This window comes from Hippopotamus amphibius, chromosome X, assembly GCF_030028045.1.
Source record: "Hippopotamus amphibius kiboko isolate mHipAmp2 chromosome X, mHipAmp2.hap2, whole genome shotgun sequence".
In the NCBI taxonomy this organism is placed as follows: domain Eukaryota; kingdom Metazoa; phylum Chordata; class Mammalia; order Artiodactyla; family Hippopotamidae; genus Hippopotamus; species Hippopotamus amphibius.
In genome coordinates this window covers 71,143,851-71,162,182 of record NC_080203.1, presented here as the reverse complement: position 1 = coordinate 71,162,182, position 18,332 = coordinate 71,143,851, and the positions used below count along the sequence as shown (strand labels likewise).

General features: G+C 37.8%; 1 protein-coding gene and 1 pseudogene across 1 annotated transcript in view; both read right to left on the bottom strand.

The window, feature by feature from the left end:
• CYSLTR1 (cysteinyl leukotriene receptor 1) overlaps positions 1-17,715 on the bottom strand; it is a 46,022-nt gene extending 28,307 nt beyond the window's left edge. The window contains exon 1 of the mRNA XM_057718496.1: positions 17,551-17,715. The gene's annotated coding sequence lies outside the window, so the exon portion shown is untranslated. The remainder of the gene's footprint in view (positions 1-17,550) is intronic.
• Positions 936-14,487, bottom strand: LOC130841478 (propionyl-CoA carboxylase alpha chain, mitochondrial-like; annotated as a pseudogene).
• Positions 17,716-18,332: the final 617 nt, after the last annotated feature.

Genomic DNA, 18,332 nt, shown 5'->3' with positions numbered 1-18,332 from the left:
TAGAATGTTACAGATGGAAGAGCACTTAGAAAACATCTAATCCAATCCCACTTCCTTCACGACCCAGAAAGATCAAATGATTGCTGAAAGTAACACCCAGAATTAGTGGCAGAGCCAGGATGCCTGACTCACAATCCAGTGCTATTTTCACTACACCACATTATTAAGTTTCAAATTCCGCAAGATCTGTTACTAAACGCTGACATAAGATAAACTCACATACTGGTATAAATCATGGCAATTGAACAAACTGTTGTTCAGAGGACTGTGCAAAAGCTGAGGATTGATCTATCTCTTTGCTCTCTCTTTGGTTATATGGGAGAACTGTTTACTGAATACTAGAAATTACAACTTTCTTTTTAATTTTCTTGTTTCTCTTCTGTTCAGTCTGTATTTATCACTTATAACAAAGTATTCTTCTTAAAGCACGGTTACAATCATATCATGTCCGTTTCAAAGTTCTCCAGTGACCTATTAAGCTCGAAGCACCATTTAAGACTACAATGATATTCTATCTTAACTGTATAGTCACTTTACATGGTTTACTATGTATATATATGTACATATATATATAATTATATATTATTATATGTATTTATATATGTTACATATATAAAATATAAATGTGGTCTTATGACCAGCTCCATCTCTTATTTGGTCTCTCCTTTTTTTTTTAAGACAAATGCTCAGTTTTATTGATTTAATTTTGACACTAGGAAATCTCACAGAAGTACAAATCATATGTACAAGTATTTACATCAATAAAAATTTCCACTGGTGATTTTTTGGCAGAATGTTGTTTTTGACTATGTGTGGAATAAATGTGACCATGTAAAATCTGCTGCACAGGGATGTTCCTGTAAAATGCTTGAATAAATTGAGTGTGAAAGAATAACAATATAAATGGTTAATTAAATTGGGTGATGACTGAAAGGCTATAAATACTTCATTTCAGTTTCATTTAGCATATCTTCTTCTCCAACTGTGTTTCCAGCTTTACAACGCACCAATTTCACCTTGTCAGTTTTCCCAGCTGTCATACTCTTCTGCATCTTCATGGCTTCAATCACACAAACTTCCTGACCTGCTACCAGTTCCCCAGGCTTGACAGAGATGGCCACCACCATGCCAGGCATCAGGGAGCCTTGTGTCCTCAGCCGCTTTTTCCACCACAAATTTGTTCAGTTCTGTGGTGAGTTTGGTTAAGATATGCACCTTGTACATCATACCAAGAAACTGAATGCTCATGTTGCCACTTGCTTCTCGAGAAAGACACTGTATCATCCTCTGAGTGCCGTCAATGATGACATACAATAAGGGTTAAGCCACGTTCCATGAGATGGTCACATTTAGTTTCAACCCATCAACTTCCACAAAGAATGTTGGCCCACTGTTGGGTGCTATGACAGTATGAACTTCATCATGCAATTTTACTGAGAGCTCCCAGTTAACCACTTGTGGTTTTACAATAGGCACTCTTGAATTTTCATCTCCTTGAAAATGTTGTGGTCTTAATTGGGATGCCACAAACAAGGATGATGCTATTGCCAGTAACTGTTTTCTCTCATTCTCTGTTAACTGGTGTCCTTTAAAGCCATCAGGATATACATCAGAAAGAAATTTAGAGTTGATGTCTCCTTTTACAAAGCGTGAATTGATTATCAGCTCTCCAAGCAATGCAATATTATGTGTGACACCTTTTTAAAAATTTATTTATTTATTTATTTATTGGCTGTGTTGGGTCTTCGTTGCTGCAAACAGGCTTTCTCTAGTTGCGGCAAGAGGGGGCTGCTCTTCGGTGTAGTGCACGGGCTTCTCATTGCAGTGGCTTCTCTTGTTGTGGAGCATGGGCTCTAGGTGTGCAGGCTTCAGTAGTTGTGGCACTTGAGCTCAATAGTTGTGGTGTACAACCTTAGTTGCCCCTTGGCATGTGGGATCTTCCAGGACCAGGGGTCAAACCTGTGTCCCCTGCATTGGCAGGCAGATTCTTAACCACTGTGCCACCAGGGAAGTCCTATGTATAACACCTTGAATAACATAATTATCCAGTGCATCTTCCATTCTCTTCAGTGCTTCCATTCTATCAGAATCATATGTGATTAGTTTTGAAATCATTGGATTAAAATAAATGCTAATATCACTTCCTGGTTGAATGCCGCTGTCAACCCGGACACGAGGTAGATGTATTGGTTTTTGGTACTGAGACAATCTCCCAATAGTCAGTAAACCAAAAGATTTGTAGGCATACTCAGCATAAACCCAACTTCCAACTGCCCAGAAGTTGATGGGAATATCAGCTTGTTTGTGCCTGAGAGGGTAACCCTTGGCAACACGGATCATTTCTTGGACTAGGTCCAGGCAAGTAATGCATTCTGTTACAGGATGCTCAACCTAGATTCTCATACTCATTTCCAAGAAATAAAAATTCTTTTTTGAGTCCACAAAGAATTCTATGGTTCCAGCAGAAGAATAATTTACTGCTTTGACAAGGGCTACAGCTTGTTCTCTCATTGCTCTTCGAGTCTCAGAATCTAGAAAAATGCTTGATGCTTCCTCCACCACTTTCTGATTTCTTCACCAAATTGATCGCCCTCTTTCATTGATCCACAAAGCATTCCCATGTTTGTCACCTAAAACCTGCATTTCTATATGATAAGGGTTATCAATAAATTTTTCTACTAGTAGCCTATTATCACCAAAATTAGAAGCAGGTTCTTGAAATGAAAATCTAAAACCAACCCCCCTGCCAACAATGTTTCTTACCCTGAACCAGTTCTCCGGTTCCCACATTCCAGCTCCCAGACCCCCTATTCAGCTGTCAATCGACGTCTCAGTCCCACTTCTGGGCATATACCCAGAGAAAACCATAATCCAAAAAGAAACATGCACCATAATGTTCATTGCAGCACTATTTACAATAGCCAGGACATGGAAGCAACCTACATGCCCATCAACAAATGAATGGATAAAGAAGATGTGGCATATATAAACAATGCAATATTACTCAGCCATAAAAAGGAATGAGATGGAGATTTATGTAATGAGGTGGATAGACCTAGAGTCTGTCGTACAGAGTGAAGTAAGCCAGAAAGAGAAAAACAAATATTGTATGCTAACTCATATATACAGAATCTAAAAAAAAAAAAAATGGTACTGATGAACCCAGTGACGGCAAGAATAAGGATGCAGATGCAGAGAATGAACTGGAGGACACAGGGTTTGGGGGGCGGGGGGCGAACGGGAAGCTGGGACGAAGTGAGAGAGTAGCATAGACACACATATATATATATATATATATATATATATACACTACCAACTGTAAAATAGATAGCTAGTGGAAAGTTGCTGTATAACAAAGGGAGATCAGCTCGATGATGGGTGATGCCTTGGAGGGCTGGGACGGGGAGGGTGGGAAGGAGTCGCGGGAGGGAGGGGATATGGGGACATGTGTATAAATACAGCTGATTCACTTTGGTGTACCTCAAAATCTGGTACAATAGTGTAAAGCAATTATATTCTTATTGAGAGCTAAAAAATAAGGCAAACTTTTTAAATTCAAAATAAAAAAATAAATAAATAAAAATAAAAAAATAAAACCAACCCCGGTCTCTTCATCATCCCAGGCAATTCACATGGCTTTCCCATCAGCATCTGCTGAGGACTTGATCATGACAGTGTAGCCAATTTCCCTTGCAATTCTGACAACTTCATCTGCATCCTTGACCACTCTATCAAAGCCAGGGATTGTCTTAACCTTTGCTTTCTTAGCTTTCAATCTTATCACCCATGGCTTGAATAGCATGTGTATCAGGTCAAATGAAAATGACATCTTCTGCTGCCAAACATCTGGCAAATTCTTTGTTTTGTGAAAGAAATCCATAACCTGGATGTACAGCTTGAGCCCTGGTTTTCTTAATGGCTTCCATCATGGCATCAGTGAGGTAGATTTTACTGGTGGGAGCTGGGCCAACACAGACAGCCTCATCCACCATTTTCACGTGAACAGAATTAGCATCAACATCACTGTGAATGGCAACCATCTTAATGCCCATCTTCTTGCAAGTTTTAATAACCCTACATGCAATTTCTCTTCTATTAGCAACAAGAATTTTACCAAAAGTTTTTTCATTAGAATCATATCCCACTGAACATAGACTACAAGACATCTCTAAGTGCTGTCTTTAATAATGTGGAACATGGTTCAGGGTCCACAGTGCCATGCTCCATATCAGCAGCAGTGGCTGTGGCTGCCATTGTCCTGCTGTGACCAGCGTTGCCTCCCCCACCCAGGGCCCCACCACTGTTGGCCTTCTGATCTCTTTTCCTTCGCTCAGGCCATTTTGCCTCTGAAATGCCCTTTTCCCTCATTGTTATTTGATGAAGTTCTAACCATCTTTAAGACCATCTCTTGTAACACCTCCTCCATAAAAACTTTCCTTATCCTCTGCACTACTCTGATATGTTTATTATATTAAAAGGGATGTATTAGATACTTACTATGTGTCAGTTCTGTGCTAGATCCTTTGGAAAATAAGACACAAGCCCTGCCTGCCCATGAAGGCTTACACTGTACTAGAATGAGACACAGATATGTTAACAAATTCATTCACTGCACCATTACAGCTGCTGCAAAAGAAGTATATAAATAACACAGAGAATGTGAATAGTACATGGTATATGTATGTTAGTAAAGGCTTTACAAAAGATAGAGGGGTATGGCAGGTGGAGAAGAGCATTCTAGGCAGGGGTAGATGGTAGGATGAGCAAAGATTTGGAGATGTGAAATAGCCTGGCATGTTTAGGGAATAGCTAACAGTATGAGAGGGATGAAATATAAGATGAAGGGTGTATATATGTGCAGGTGTGCCTGTTTAGGTATATGTATTTGTGTGTGTTTGGACTGTTGGGTTTAAACATGAGAAAATAGGTTGGAAAGAAATGCAGAAACTAGATCACAACAGTCTAGTATATCGTTTTAGGGAATATGAGTTTATCTTCTAAGGAATGGGAAGCTACTAGCATGTACAGAGGAAGAAAAAATACTGACATGTAAGGGAAAGTGGAAGTGGAGAAGCAAAGATGGAGATTCCTTATCCTTAAGAGGCCTAACTTTCTTGGCAAAGTAAGAGACAATGTTGTCTGTTGAGAAAAAGAGGGCTAAACTTGGGTTCAGGTCTTCTGAAAATTGGTGAAGGTTTGAATGGTGGCTCTGGGGATTGGGATGGAAATATGACCAAGAAGGAATTGAAGGCCCAACTGAGGTTGGAGAGTATGGATTTTTAGTGACCCAGTCTGGAAATTGTGCAATTTATTCTAGGAGTATTCAAAAGCTTGAGTGTAGGAGAGAAAAAAATGCAAATGCTTAAATTGATGTAAGGTTGGGGATCATAGAGCAAATGTTATGGAAGGACAATGGGGTAAGAAAGTTGAAAATGCTACAAAAAGAGCAGTTCAAAGTGAAACAATGAAGAAGTTTAACAGATTGGGAGAAAAAGGAGGAACCAAGGAGTGGAAAGATTAAATGAGATTTAAAGACTGGTATAGTGACAATAAGGGAGTTAGAACGAAAAGTCTAGGAGCTTACAGTCATAGTGTGGTACACTAGAGTTTAAGATTTCAGTTGTATGATGATGAATAAGGCCCCAGTGCAGCCATGAAATGGTGGAATGTGAACAGATGCTGTTTCAGATAAGGTGGTCAAGAAAATTTGCAGTCAGCTTACTGGGTTGGTTGTTCACACAAAAGATGAAGTTACCAAGGTGATAGCAAGATTTGGGGTAGAAAGACAGCAAGTCCAATGCCAAAATAGTCAGTGAATTAGGGAAAAATAACTATGAGGTCAATAGATGCTGATATTAATAAGGAAGATTAGAGGGTGGCATAGATGAATGGCTTTTTGCATTGTAGTAGAAGAGTAACGGTATCAAATTGGCACCAGGGAGCCAGGAGACATCCAACGGACTCTCTAGGTCTCACAGTACATGGAATATAGAAAAATAAGCAACTTATTTTTGATGGTAAGAACCAAGTTTCATTTTAAGGCAAGGAGATGGTAGGACAATTATTTGAAGAGGTTTAGGATGTACTTATAATGGAAAGGGGGTTCCAGACGGCACAGTGAGGAAAGTGTCAGTAGAAAGGTTAAATGTGGAAGGAAGAATTATGAGGGAGGAAGTACAGGGTGTTCTCAGGATGTTAGAACTTTGGAGAGCAGTTGACCCCAGAGTCTATGGTTCAACTACAGAATTCAACTTTCTGTTTCTACTTACTTTGTGTTTCTACCTCTTCACGTTTCATTATAGTAATTTGTGTATTTGCCTAATTTGTACTGCTAATTTACAGTTTTTAAAGTACAAAGACCAGATCTGATTAATATGAATACTTTCTGTAGAACAGAGCAAGAAGCATTATACTTGGTACCCCACAAATGTGTTGAATCAGACTAACTCATTTGAAAATTGATTTATTGAGGCACATTAGATTTATAGTTCATTTATTACATTACTTTCCTGTTTTTGTTTTGGTGTAACTCTTGAAACAGTATCAGGGATTTTTTTCAGAACATTTTACCAAATCAAAAAATTAATAAGTATAACTTTGCATGAGAGCTAAATCCAAGCTACTTGTTTCTCATCCAACTAAAGTGCTTTGCAAGTCTAACAGTTGAATTATGATTTATTGTGAATCATCTGAAAATGAGGCCACTAGGTTCAACTAGATTGCAAGTTTCTTAAAAGCAGGGGTTATAACTTCATGTTTTCTTTTCCCTATTTTACTTCACCTTATACTTTCCTATTTTTCATCAAGAGTGTTTAGTATAGTACTTTGCATACACAGCAGGAACACAATGAATGGGTAATGAGATTCTATGCCATTCTTTTTTGAAGAAAATTATATTATTAACCCATGCCAGCAGAACATGCTTTTTATTGCTCCAAGTCTAGGTGCCAATTTGAGCCAGAAGTGATCTTTGAGATCCTCTTCCAATGGACTGATGACTTTCTCAAGAGCACATAGCTAGTGACAGGGCTGAGACTAGAACCCAGGCATTGCAACCGACAGTCCAGTTTTGCTATCACACTGGTGCCCCAATACAAACTCTTCCTTTTTGTCTCCCTTCATCAATGACAGATTTTTCAGATAGCCAATTGTGGTTATCAGTGTAGCCAAGATCTGTGATATGCAAAAGTTTGGTGTTTTGCTCTGTGCTTCTCTCTTTCCCTTGGAGAATTTGACAATTTCCATGGCTTAAAAAGATCACTTTTATGTGGATGACTCACATCTCTGTCTCAGCCACATACTACTCTCCTGAACTTTAGCCTCTCATTTTCATCTGCCTATCAGGTTGCTCTTCTTAGATTGCATACATTTCCCTCAATTTCAACATGCTTAAAGACAAATATATCATCTACCTTCCGAAGTCAAATTCTCCAACAGACTTTTCGGTTTTTTTTTTTTTTCCTATTGACCTCATAGTCTCTCAGTCACTCAAGCAGAGAATCTGGTAGTCATATTTGAAACCACCCAACCCTAACCTCTTCCTTCACATGTAACTCTAAGTTCTGTTGATTCTTACTTTGCAGTATCACCTGACCCTCTCTCTTCCACCAATGTAGTTCAGGATCCTAATCTCACCATGCCTTGGCTACTTGAGGATACTTGAACTATGCATCTTCTTTTACCCTTATATGGTCAAAGAAGTGAACTTGGTAAATTTTCACTTATACTTCAAGAGTAAATTGAAGCAGTCATTCTCTACAAATGCTCCTTTGTTCAGGTTTTATTATCTCATTTATTACAGTGCTTTAATCACTCTTTTTGCTTACGTGTCTGTCATACCCATTTAGAAGGTAAGCCCATTAATGGCAGTGATCTGCTTTATCCATTTTTTCCCCTCTCTTCCTCTCCTAACTGAGCAACTTTGGAAGAGTAACTGTGTGATTTAGGAGATTTTGAGTAGTTTAACTCCCCAGGGTGAGTGTTCTGGGGGTGGAGGGGGGAGCATGTTTTTGGTGTGGAAGCACAGGTGCTGTTGTGTGGGAATCTAGATAATGGTGTAAAATGGAAGTGAAATGTGTACTCCCTTAGTACAGTAGAATTTTTTAAAAGAAATATGAAAAATCAAAGATTGTAGGGGATCATGACTCATGGATGGACACTTTACAAATCACTGGAGAAGAAAGGAAAGGGGGTAGGGCAGTTGTATCCACACATTTAGGAAGAAATAGAAAAGAGAGCTTAAAATAAAAAAAACAAAAACAAAACAAAAATGGTATGGTGGGGCTGTAGGAGAGTTCAAAGTGGCCTAGGTCAGAGATTGTTGAGAATATAAAGACCCAGGGCTGTGTCTGACTATAAAGTCTCGGTAACACTGGTGATGGGTGTTTTTTAATTCAGCCAACAAGACAGACTGAAAGATTAAATCAGCATTTGGATGTAGCTTTATGATTCTATTAAGTTGTCTGCCTCCCCAAGACTTCCTTTACCTTTCTCGTAAATGCTAGCATGCACCGGATGGGCTACATATGTTGGAGGACTGCCAGCAGGGGTGGGGTGATGAGGCCAAAGCAAAAGGGGAAGTGGGGGACTGAGGGCTCAGGCTTCTAAGGCAGATACTTCCTCCACTTCTGCTGAGTATTGGTAAGATGCAGGAAACTTAATTTTCATGAAGATGCAGCTCAATGTTGCCATACTTTTATTTGGTCAACTCTCCAATACCCTCTTTCCTATTCTCCATGTATCTTATTATTGACAAATGAAAAATGTTAATTGTGCTATTCATCATTATAAGGCTGAGCTCAGGGAGGTGAAGGACAATTCTTCCCCCTCAACTTTATTGACTACATTTGACAAATAAAATTGTAAGATATTTAAAGTGTACAATGTGATGATTTGATATATGTATACATTGTGAAGGGATTCCCCCAACGAGTTAATTATCAGAACAGTGTTTTATTCATCTTTTGATATAGTAGGTGTTTGTTGAATGAACACATGAATGAATAATAGGATCAGCAATTATGAGTGTTTTGTAAACTGTAAAACACTATACAAATGTAAATTTTTATGATTATCTTTCCTACTCATGTCAGGCTCAGCTCAGGTTTCACTTCCTGCCACCTACATTGACCACCCCATCCTACACTCTTATCTCTCTTCTTTGAACTTGTATTATGTTTATTGTCTGTACCAATAGTATGACAATCAGTATTCTACTACTTTGTATTATATCTTTTAGTGTGTAGGAATCTAGTCTCCCTAGGTAGATTGTGAACTCCCCTAGGGCAGGAGAAAGTCCAGCCTTTTTTTCCCTTAAGCCCTGAGAACCCAAAGCCTAGCCTTCCACAACATTTTGCACATAGAAAAATGTTTATTGAGTGATTGGTTATTGATTAACTGGAGCAAAGCTACACATCCTCCATGGGGTTTTAATTTATAAACAACCAGGCTTGTACTAATGATCCCAGTGGCTTCCTTTCATGATAGTAAAAGACCTTGGGGAGGAAAGCAGAAAGACCCTCCTGTCATTACTGTAACCTTATTATCACAATGAGTAGTATTTTTCCTTGGCATTTCCAGGGATATTCTTATCAGCATTCTCACTACTATTAGAAACTTCAGGGGAATTGATACTACAATGCTGACAGCTCTAAGACCTCTCTTCTCCAGTAGCTAATTCATTCTTAAGGAGAGATCATCACACCCATCAAACTGGGCAACTCTGTTGTCAAACACTTGGATTCCAAACACAGGGCACTGTCAAGTCCAAAAGGAAATCAGACTATGGCATTCAAAGCTAATGTCACTATGTGCCCCTTGCATAGTACTGTGATACAAATATTTTATCCTATATAATCAGAATAAAGCAGTGCATAAGAGCAGACCTGAAGGGAAATACACATCACAAAATCGCAATAGAAATCTTGAGGAGTGCATGAGTGTGGGTGAGAGTGCACAGTGGGAGGACAGTTCCACTCTTAGTCTAGGTAGTAGAAATATGTTACAGACAGCTTACATACTTTTGAACTTTTTGTAAAGCACTAACTAGAGGGCTGACCTTCTTCCAGGGATACCTGTATAAGTCTCTACCTAATTATTAGCAACTTGGAATTCTCCTAAGTTCTGACACCGTTCCTCAGAGCTGACTCTGAGGCCTGCCTCTGACTTGGTGTTTTAGAAGCCTGGGTCTTGGAAGCAAGATAATTGTTCTCCAGGAGCTTGCTTTTTATTGAAGGCTTTTATCATAAATAAGAATTCAATTTCAGATTAAACATGAAGGGTAACCTATTTGCAGTGAAAAGTAGTTTTTAATGTCTTCTAAGGCTTGAACTTCCTAGAAACTTTGGAATAAACAAGGTGTGTCAGAGATGTTTGAATATTGTTATTGCTGACTTAATTTCACTTATCATGCATAACCCATGACAATACAAAGAGAGCCCTATGTAAGAAAAAAAGGTTGTTAATCTGAAATAGATGAGAAATCTTGACAAATCTTATATATCAGCCATCTCAAAATGTGATTCCAAACTGGATTTTTCTTTCCTTTTTAGAGAAAAGAGATTGAGGAAAGGTAAATGAAAGTTCAAATGTGCCAGGAGACTCCAAGTCTAGATCTCAGCCCTTTTCCCTTTTCCATCAGCTATATTTAAGTAGGGGCTCAAATGTCTGGGATACGATGCCACAAACACTTTAGATAAGATAATGGCATTTTATTCTTCAAAAGGAAAACCAACTCTGTGTTTAAGTGTTAAAGGGTTTATTTTGCCTCGTTTCCCCTCTTTCTACCAAGACCCCTCCTTAACGGACATCTCCCAAACATGTAAAGATTTTTCTTTCTCTTTTCTCTCATAAGTACTCCCCCTCTAAATCAAGAAGAAAGGCTTGTGGGGCAAAAAGAAAGGAGGGCTCATGATGGGATGAAGTGGGATGGGCTGGTAAGAGGAAGCAGGATAGAAGAATTTTGTGGTGCACATCTTATGTTTAAACAGTGGTCTTCCCTACCAACCTATGAAGAATTCTCAATTAAAGGCAAAAGTAATTGTTAGTTGACAGTGTTTTAGCACCAGTATTGTAACATGAATTAATGGACCTAAGATGTCTGGGTTTATCTAATCAGGTTAAATGGGTTCTTTGTTGCCTTTTCTGTAAGAATGAGGATGTGCCACTACCTGCTATGAGTCTATCAGACTTATTAGCAGCTGTATTTCTTCAATACAAATAAACAAATCGGCGTTCTGAAACAAGAATATTTTTGTAGGGTTGATTAGTATGAATCTATCTTCCAGGACTTTACTCACACCTGATTGAACTGTGAAAGCTGTTTCTCACTGGCTTTCAGATCATACCATGTTACGCATCCATGTAGCCTGAAACACAAATAACATTGGTATGAGGGATAAAAATGATTTTAGGCCCTTGTATTTTAGGGAGAGACACATGCACTACACCTACGTATATATCCTGGAACATAATTTGTATTATAACCAAATCTGTCGTTGGACAAGTGGCTTGATAACCGAATAGTGGAATAATTTTTTTCCTTAGAAATCATATTGATGTATTTTATTATTTTTAAACATCAAACTTTTATAAAAATACCTTTATAACAGGTTATGTATTCTTTTATTATCTAAAATAAACAGTAATGTTAATATAAATATTTTCTCTGGTTGTATAAAAGTAATAGAAGTTCTTTGTTGAAAATGCAAAAAACAAAAAGAAAAATAATGGAAAAACCCATAATTAGAGAAAGTGACTGATAACATTTTAATATACATCTTTCCATGCTTAGCATATTTTTAAAAATTAAAATTGGGATCACAATATACATATTTGTAATCCATTTTTTAAGAAGTTTTATTGAGATATAGTTAACAGACAATAAACAGCATGTATTTAGAGTGTACAATTTGGTATGCCAATCTCCCAATTCATTCCCCCCCAACCCTCCCCACTTTCCCCACTTGGTGTCCATGTGTTTGTTCTCTACATCTGTGTTTCTATTTCTGCCTTGCATTTCCTCTTTCATAGTTGTTAGCATTTGCCTTATGTTATTGAGGTGCTCCTATATTGGGTGCATATATATTTATAATTGTTATCTCCTCTTCTTGGATGGATCCCTTGATCTTTATGCAATGTCCTTTCTTGTCTCTTGTAACATTTTTTATTTTAAAGTCTATTTTATCTGATATGAGCATTGCTACTCCAGCTTTCTTTTGACTTCCATTTGCATGGAATATCTTTTTCCATCCTCTTATTTTCAGTCTGTATGTGTTCCTGGGTCTGAAGTGGGTCTCTTGTAGATAGCATATATATGAGTCTTGTTTTTGTATCCATTCAGCCAGTTTGTGTCTTTTGGTTGGTGCATTTAGTCCATTTACATTCAAGGTAATTATTGATATGTATGTTCCTATTACCATTTTTTAAATTGTTTTGTTTTTGTTTTTGTAGGTCTTTTTCTTCTCTCATGTTTCCTGCTTAGAGAAGTTCCTTTAGCATTTGTTGTAGGGCTGGTTTGGTGGTGCTGAATTCTCTTAGCTGTTGCTTGTCTGTAAAGGTTTTGATTTCTCCATCGAATCTGAATGAGATCCTTGCTAGGTATTCTTGGTTGTAGGTTCCTCCCTTTCATCACCTGAAATATATCCTGCCACTCCCTTCTGGCTTGCAGAGTTTCTGCTGAGAAATCAGCTGTTAAACTGATGGGAATTCCCTTGTATATTATTAGTCGTTTTTCCCTTGTTGCTTTTAATAACTTTTCTCTGTCTTTGATTTTTGTCAGTTTGACTACTATATGTCTTGGCGTGTTTCTCCTCGGGTTTGTCTTGCCTGGGACTCTCTGTGCTTCCTGGACTTCGGTAGCTATTTCCTTTCCCATGTTAGGGAAGTTTTCAACTATATTCTCTTCCAGTATTTTCTCAGGTCATTTCTCTCTCTCTTCTCCTTCTGGGACCCCTATAATGTGAATGTTGGTGCATTTAACATTGTCACAGAGGTCTCTTAGGCTGTCTTCAGTTCTTTTCATTCTTTTTTCTTGATTCTTTTCCACATCAGTGATTATCACCATTCTGTCTTCCAGGTCACTTATTTGCCCTTCTGCCTCAGTTAATCTGCTATTGGTTCCTTCTAGTGTATTTTTCATTTCAGTTATGGTGTTGCATATCTCTGTTTGTTTGCTCTTTAATTCTTCTAGGTCTTTGGTAAACTTTTTGATCTTTGTATCCAGTCTTTTTTCAAAGTCCTGGATCATCTTCACCATCATTATCCTGAATTATTTTCTGGAAGGGTGCCTATCTCCTCTTCATTTAGCTGTTTTTCTGGGGTTTTATACTGTCCCTTCATCTGGTACAAAGTCCTCTGCTTTTTCATTTTCTCTATTTTTCTGTGGCTGTGATTTTCAGTTCCACAAGAAAATATTGCTGATACTGTTTGATACTTCTGTCTTCCCTCTTCCGAGTAGTGGAATATTGTGTTACACTCAGAACTCAGTGTAAAAAATGATTTTGATCCTCAGCATTTAATCCTAAGAATCAATGGACTTAATGGAAATAATAGCTAGTGAAAAGGTGAAGTGTTTTCACAGAAATACTTCTTAAATACTACTCTTAAGTATTTTAATCCTTTCAGAATTCACATTGAAGCTTGTACAAGTATTGTAGAGTTAGTGGTAATGAGAGGGCTGGATACTACTGACAGGTACTAGGAGTAGGATGAGATTACTGATACTTAGAGTGAGGCCCCTGGTCTACAGTGTAGTGTTGGGAGCAGAAAGTAACTGGCTCTACTCCCTCCACATGAAATCAATTTTATGTATTTTATTCTCCTGGAATAGACTTCAAACAAAACCTTTTTGGATAGTGGCTTGTGTTTTCAAGTTGCTTTCATATTTACCATTTTAACATACCTGAAAAATATCCCTATTAGTTCATTACATATGATATATGAAGAAATCAAGAAATACTGATGTTCAAGAACTTGCTAGAGAACACATAGCTGATTAAAAGGCAAAGCTAGGATGAACTCTCAGTTATCCAGGCCCAATTTCCTTCCCACTGAAATCCATGCAGCAAGGTAGTTTAGAGCAGCCACTGTTAGGTTAAGGAGTTTATGACAGAGTTCAAACTGGAAGATAGCCTGAAGCAAAAAATCTCCATGCTTGCTTATGTTAGAACAACTTTATATTTATTAAGTACTCATAGTGTATATGAAGCACTATGCTAGGGGAGGTTTAAAAGAATAAACAAACTGATACCTTCCCTCAAGACTCTCTTTTCATCTTTTGAGAAGAACTATATTTCTGTGGCTCTTATTTCTCCAGGCCATCTTTTTCTTCTTGACTGAGAGTGTAGGCATTGCACAAGTTTCAGTCTTTGGTCATGTCTTAGACTTGCTTTTTCCAGGCTAATTCTTGCGGTTTCTTATAACTTTGGCCTCTACCTCTTACCCATCACTCATGTTCAAGGACATTATTTCCATCTCTCCATCAGACATTGCTTCTTAGAATTTTTTCTATCTCCTCAATCTCAGTAGTTAAAAACCAGAAGTAATCATATCCTATACTTCCCACTTCCATCCTCATATTGCCTATTTCTATGAATAGTAGTAGCACCACTGCCCAGATCCCACAGTTTCAAAATTTCAGAGACAGTTCTGACATTTCTTTCCTATGCTGCCTATATCTAGTCCCTCACCAACTTCCATCTATTACTTTTTTTAAGTGTCTCTTGAGTTCCTCTCCATTCCATTTCCACTGCCACCATACTAGCCTAGAGCCTTGTTAACTTCTACTCTTTTAAGTGATCTCTCTGTCTCCAGTTTTCTCCAAATGTAGTCAGGCCTATGGAACTCTGCCAGATTTGCCTACTCAAAATGTTTTTCCATCATGTTCTTACTTATTCAAAGTTTGCTAATATGGTTTCCCATTAAAAAGTGCCTGGAATTGTGTCTAATAATCTGGCCTTAAATTTCTATCCAGATTTATTTTCTGTTACACCTCATCTCAATCCCTTTACCCTAGCCAGATCAGGCTCCTCAGTGTACCCTGTAGGTGTGAAACTCAGTCTTGACACAATATGTTTCTTATATGATTTCAAGAATTGAGTTCAAACAACATGTATTTACCACTTACTATGTGCACAGAAATTTTGTTAGCATGGTTCAGTATCCTAGATATTTTTTTAGGCTTATCTCACTTTATCTCCTCTATGACACATTTTCTGTTCATTCCAGCCCACTATTTTCTGTTCTAAAGTCCTTTGCCATTAAAAACATAACATTGGCTTACTGTCTCATCTTTTTATGGTCTGCCATTCTTATATCTCCACCAACATAGTAAGTTCTCCAAGGGCAGGAACTACATCTTACTTTATTTTGTGGCACATACTGTATTTAGCTTAATTGAAGCTTGTTTAGCTGAATTACAACAGATTTGAGCTATTATAATAAGAACATAAAAGTAACAAAATAGATCAAAGTAGATGTCCATGCAGAGCTGTGTTACTAGGGAGATTATGATAGTTACTCTTCATGGCATCAAATCCACAAGGTTGGATATGTACCTTAAGAATCAGTATTGTCCCTTTAATCTCTTATTATCAGTAAAAAGTACTGAAAAGGAAAATTTATACTTTTCTGCACCATGGAAGAATTTTGCTTCTATCCCAGATAAATAGTTCCTAAAAACATCAAAAGTTTTACTAAGGGTAGAAGGGAAAAGGTAGTAGAAAATGAAATTAATGATTCTGGGCTAGGAAGACACCTAAATGCTGGATTCAGACTGGACTCAATCTGCAAACTTTCTTTAACCTACCATTCTATTTGGGTTCATGGGCTTCCAGGCTGATTTATTTCATTTGCAGGAAGAGATTGGCTAGTGTAGTCATTTAAATATCTGATGAACCCAGTGGAAGGGCAAGAATAAAGATGCAGATGTAGAGAAGGGACTTGAGGACATGGGGTGGGTGAGGGGAAGGGGAAATTGGGATGAAGTGAGAGAGTAGCACTGACATATATACACTACCAAATGTAAAACAGATAGCTAGTGCGAAGCTGCTGCATAACACATGGACATCAACTTGATGATTAGTGATGACCTAGAGGGGTGGGATAGGGAGGGTGGGAGGGAGGCTTGAGAGAGAGGGGGTATGGGGATATATGTATAAATACAGCTTATTCATTTTGTTGTGCAGTGGAAACTGGCACAATAGTGTAAAGCAATTATACTCCAATAAAGATCTGAAAAAAAAAACCCAAAAATCTTTCCCCCTATTATTGGACATTTAGATTGTTCCCAATTTTTTATTATGATTAATAATGCTATAAGAAACTCCTTTTACTTAAAAAAAACAAAACAAAACAAAAAAATATCATGGGGACCTGGGGAGCAGTTTTATTAAGAGGAAGGATGTAAATATAGTATTTTAGGTTGTTTACTTACTATGCAAACATAGACTGCTTTTAGTTCTGATTGGACAATCAATAGTAAAACAGCAACAGAAAATATTTTTGAATGATTGAAATACATACCATAAACTTAATCTTGTTGCAATAGATATTATGTTTTAAATTATCTAGAAACAAATTTCACTAATATATTTGAAATACAATACAGTCTCATGTCCAGGTTTAGTTACATTTTGTTTTTGAATACTGACCTGATAAATACTCTTTCTAGATTTCAAAATAATCAGAGCACTGGAAGGCAGAACAACTGAATACAAGTTATATTTTTGTTTTTGGTTTTACTTATAGATGGAACCCACCAACCCATTTGTTTACCTTTGAAAACAGCTTATTTGCTTCTAAGTAGGAGAATGCTCTTGGCCAAAGATTTTGATTAAAATATATGAAGTGTTGAGTCTGTTTAAACCCAGTGTATGTCAGATATGCCCGAGTTACTAAATCATGCGATTTCCTTATATTCATTTATAGTTGTGAGAGCTTTCTATTTGCAGTTTCTAGTCAAAACTCGCCAAATTTAGTCGTGTGGTGTGTTTCCAGAAAATTTCTTAACCCCTTTGAGTTTATTTCTTTAAAAAAAAAACGGGGATAGTAACACTTACCTGTTTAAATTGCAGAATGTTGATAGAGTCAAGTGGGATAATGAATGTGAAACTACCTTGTGAAGATACCAAATTATTCTTCACTGGTGGGTTTACCTTCAGCAGTCACTGTATTTTTTCTTTCCATATTGAAGGAAACTGCTACTACAGATTAGAGAAACTCCATTGAGCCCTTAATATAGGATTTAAAAATATCCCTTACATTTTTGACTTGATTGAAAAGGTGCTGAAGGCTTGGGGAGTGTCTCCTCTGTATTTTGCTGCATTGAGCTCCTAGCAGAAGCATTGAGCAATACTTGTTGACAGACTGATTAGATTATCAAATCTCTGACCAATAAATAAAGCAGAAAGAATTCATACTAGCAGCCCAATTTAAAGCAGACAAGGCAAACGAGTTATCCCCAAACTCCTGGGAACTTGTTAAAATCTACCATCAGCAGAATTTTACTACATACTGTTCTGGTCCTAGCACTGAAACATTGAATCTCCTTACCTGCTAACTTCAAGGTTGACAGTTTAGGGTCCTTTTGCATTCACTCTCAGAAGCAAGCTCCAAGTCTTCAGTAAATCCAATCTATTCATCCCTTGGAAAGCTAATCGTTGTTGGTGAGCTGTACAGTAAATCTGAATACCCCGGAGGTCCCTTAAAGTACACGCCATTCACAGGGTGCTTGCTCTTTCAGGCAAGCTTCTTTGAAAAGATGTGTTGTTGCTATTTTCAAGAGGAGAGAGAGCAGGGCAAACATGCTAGCCAACGTATACACGTTCTTCTTCCTCTTTCAGATTAGTCCTCAAACTGTTTAAAGCACGCCTCAGTTTGGCTTCTCTGGTTCAAAGCGGGGGAAGGGGAAGGCAGAGGGAGGGAGGAAGAATAGAAACTGGACTTGTAGGTTGTTGTGTGTATAAATGAGCTTTTATCCATAGCTCCAGCAACGGAATCCTCAGGAAATCACACAGCTGCTCTGAGATTGGACACAGGAAGGAGTATATTCTGTCCAGTTTAGTTCTCTTTGATTTTTATGATTTGTGAATGGTTAGACTCTTTGTAGGTGGAGAAAGATAATCCTACCAGTATATGCTAATCTAACTGCCAGTATGTGAAACATGATCTTAGACAAGATAAATTTCACATCTCTCTCTCCCCCTCGCCCTCACAATGGTGGCTCTATCCACATTCTAAGAAGCCTTCTCCTTTCTGGTGCTTTATGTCCTGAAAAATAATTGTCTTCAGTTTAGCTTGGTTTCTCGAAATCCCGATGACAATACATTACCTCC